The sequence below is a fragment of the Cryptotermes secundus genome, unplaced genomic scaffold (assembly GCF_002891405.2).
Source record: "Cryptotermes secundus unplaced genomic scaffold, Csec_1.0 scaffold213, whole genome shotgun sequence".
NCBI lineage: Eukaryota > Metazoa > Arthropoda > Insecta > Blattodea > Kalotermitidae > Cryptotermes > Cryptotermes secundus.
In genome coordinates this window covers 9,516-13,319 of record NW_019731264.1, presented here as the reverse complement: position 1 = coordinate 13,319, position 3,804 = coordinate 9,516, and the positions used below count along the sequence as shown (strand labels likewise).

The following is a 3,804-nucleotide window of genomic DNA, read 5'->3' as shown; positions in this document are numbered from 1 at the left end:
GAAGCCCCAACCTTAAATATGGAGGATGTGATGATGTACTGTGCAGTGAGTGCTATCACACCTCATGGTGCAGTGACAAATGAGTATAGAGCAATGGTGGAATGATGATTTATAGAGGAAAGAGATTCAGATAAAAATCTGCTCCACTACTAAGTTGTCAACCACAAATCTCACAAGAAGCCAGCAATTAAGCACCTGAGCTGTGGCATGACTTGTTTGTTATACATGTAAATATTAGTATTAGTTGTACTGAATTGATAGTTCTTTTATATTGCATCAGAGCAGTATGTATATATTAAATGACATGTTGCAGCAGACTAACTGCTTCAGGGACCATGTTTAGTCTATCTGCTATTAAACGAATATTAAATAAATATTCAGTGCATCTATTATTAAATGACAATAGACATCTTTCTGTTCACAACTCAGACAGAGGGTTTTTATTTCATCCCTAAACCCTTTTCCTGCACATCATTTTCTCATTTTCTCACCATTGCCCCCAAATAATGAAATTTTATGATAATATGAAAGAAAATCAACAAAATAATACATTTTCATAGCCCAGTGAATGAAATGAATGACACAGCAAAAGAAGATGATTATTTCTTGATGTTAACTGAAGGTCAATGTCACTCTGTACTGTAATGGATACCTATTCGACTTCAGTTGAATATCATAGCAGTAGGCTTAAGTGAAACGTTTTAAAAGCAAGTACACTACTTTGTGATAAATGAAAGTTGACAGTGGTTTAATAATAGTAACATGGAAAAATTACTCAGTATTTAAAGCCATGGTTTACTCAGCTGTGTGCCTTAAATAATTTGTAATAAAATAATTTCAATGCTCTGTTAAAATTTCGTGTCTAATAAGAGAACTTGTCTTGGGAATAAAAGTACTACAATTATTGTAGAAAACTGTTTTTCTTAAAGTTAATAGAAGTGTGGTATGTCTATGTTCTACGAGAAAACCACGCAAAACTATAACAATTGTGTATATTATTTTCAAATGTACAGATAGCTGCGAAGCTGAATCAATATATATATTGTGACACCAAATTGTCACGTGTTGGGTATGCATGTGCGACAAGTAACTTCACGCCTTATTTGATATAGCGAATTTATTGTACACTCACTCTTACAGTTATACAATTAAGTTTCCCAATTACTGCCATTGGCAGTATCACAAAGTATCACATTATTATCACAATTATTCAAATCTTCTAACCACGCATTTGGTTCTTCTTTCCCCAACTGCTGCTATATTTAAACTGTCTTTGGCGACTGCTACATTTTAACTGACTCCTTAAGCAGTGCAGTTCTCTTATAAACCCTCAGCCAGACAATGGAAGACACCTCGCTTCCATTTTGCCTAGTCGCCGTGTTTACCGGTGTTGTCGCCTGTTACGTTACAGTGGGAAGTGCTGACACGTCACCGCACGGGAGGGGGCGGAGTATTGACTGGCCTGTTGCCATAGTAGCGACAGCGCTCGATGTTGTTACGTCACCGCTGGGGGGAGAAGGGATGTCCTCCATAGCGCAATATGTCACACCATATACATATGTTGCTCACAAGTTTGCGGGCCCTGAAAAGGGCCGTTTGTTCCGCCGTGCTTGCGCTAGTAGTAGCGTGGGCCTTCCTTTATGGTCGCTGAGCGGTTAAGAGCAGGCAGGATAGCGGCGAGCCTAGTCGGAGAGTCCAGGCCTTCTTTATGGCCACCCGGCGTGAGAGTGGAGTCTAGCTGGCCCGGCGCTGTAGTGCACGCGCTGGTGTAGTCCACTGTCTCAGTGTTGTTGATCCGGATGATTTGGAATTCTGTACAGTAAATTCAAAGTGAAAAAATGATAGAACCTTATCCACTTATAATCCTCAACTGTCTACTCTGAAGGTTATTAAGGAGGCAGTGCTGTGCTTAATAAATATCACAGCTTGAACATATTGGGGAGAGGAGGAATAGCCGCACACTTACCTAATGCTTACCTGCTGGCGGTAGGAGCAGTGCAAGGCGACTTTATCAAGCACCACTCTACTGGCTCACCCGGATCCATCCACGCCACTTGCACTGGTCACAGATGCCTCCACGCCCGACATGGGTACTGTGCTACAACAACACGTCAGGAACACATGGCAGCTCCTTGCCTTATCCTAGAAACACACAAGCAGGCGCAGGAGAAGTACAGCGCCTATGACTGCGAGCTACTGGCTATCTGCGAGGCTGTAAATCATTTCTGCCATATGCTGGAAGCGCGTCACTTCACCATCTTCGCCGACCACATGCCCATCACCTACGCCTTCCAGCAGAAGTGGGCGAAATGCTCACCGCGGTAGTTCTGCCATCTGGAATTTGTCGCCCAGTTTATGAGAGACATATGGCATATTTCCGGACAGGATATATTGCTGCCGCAATGAAGAACGCCGCGCTTGCTTCCTCGCTATAAGGAAGACTCAGCTAGACTAAAACGGCCCTTTTAGGAGCCTCCACTCAGGACTGTCATCACTAGACCGGGCTAACTGCTACAAAAGGAGTCTTCACCCGTATTCTTCAGACATGCTCCCTGCTCGTCTGTAATACGCGTTCTAAGAGCAACGAGCATTTATTGTAGTTTCAGGTAGTTGGCTCCGTGAACATCGACAACCCACAATGGCGTTCAATCATTGAGGAAACCTGGCAATATGGCTGAACCGGCCCAACATTTCTCCCAGAGTGCTGCTGTAACTGCCAATAGCAGAATGAGTCATTAGCACTGATAAACGGGGGACTTCAGGTGGTCTGATCTTATCACTGCAGTATGTCACATTAATACTTAGTCTGTGTTAGAGGTGTCGATAGGCGGTAGATGTTTATACTAAAATGAAGTTCACTATTGAAGTGTTTATTGGTGAAACTTTTGAAGGAAAAAAAACTTACAGAAAATGTATCCGTAAGATTCGTCGTAATACCATAAAGAAAGAATACAAACTTTAATTGACGCAAGTAATGAGGTTGGTCTAGAAGTAAACACAGAAAACTAAGTATATGTTGCTGTCTTGTCACCAGAATGCATGGCAATATCATGACATAGCAATAGGAAATAGAGGTTTGAAAATGTGGCACAGTTCTGATATTTGGGAACGACAATAACAAATGAAAACCTGATTCATTGGGAAATTAAGAGGAGTTTGAACTCGGGTAATGCTTGCTACCATTCAGTCCGGAACCTTTTGTCTTCTCCTCTGCTGTCTAAGAACATAGAAAATAGAATATACAAAACTATAATTTTGCCTGTGGTTCTGTATGGGTGTGAAACTTGGTCTCTGACATTAAGGGAGGAACAGAGACTGAGGGTGTTTGAGAATATTTGGACCGAAGAGGGATGAAGTGACAGGGGGTTGGAGAAAACTGCATAATGAGGAGCTTCATAGCACGTACTCTTCTCCAAGTATAATTAGAATGATCAAGTGAAGGAGAATGGGTTGGGCAGGGCATGTAGCACAAATGGGGAGAAGAGGAATGCATATAGCATATTGGTGGGAAAGCCAGAAGGAAAGAGACCACTGGGAAGACAAATGTGTAGGTGGGTGGACAATATTAAAATGGATCTTAGAGATATAGGATGGGATGGTATTAATTGGATTGATCTGGCTCAGGATAGGGAGCAGTGGAGTGCTCTTGTGAACACGGTCATGAACCTTCGGGTTCCATAAAATGCTGGGAAATTTTTGAGTAGCTACAGATTAGGCTTCTCCGAGAAAAGAGCTCAGCTCCATAAGCATGTTTTGTTGTAAATATCCTGATTCACCCATTCCCACAAAGTTGTGTGTATGGAA

General features: G+C 42.1%; 1 long non-coding RNA gene across 1 annotated transcript; it reads right to left on the bottom strand.

Moving 5' to 3' along the window:
• Nucleotides 1-263: 263 nt before the first annotated feature.
• Nucleotides 264-2,942, bottom strand: LOC117282497. The gene is made up of 2 exons (XR_004513251.1): nucleotides 1,978-2,942; nucleotides 264-1,812 (listed from the first exon to the last, which is right to left on the bottom strand). It is a non-coding gene; the product is annotated as an uncharacterized LOC117282497 (long non-coding RNA).
• Nucleotides 2,943-3,804: the final 862 nt, after the last annotated feature.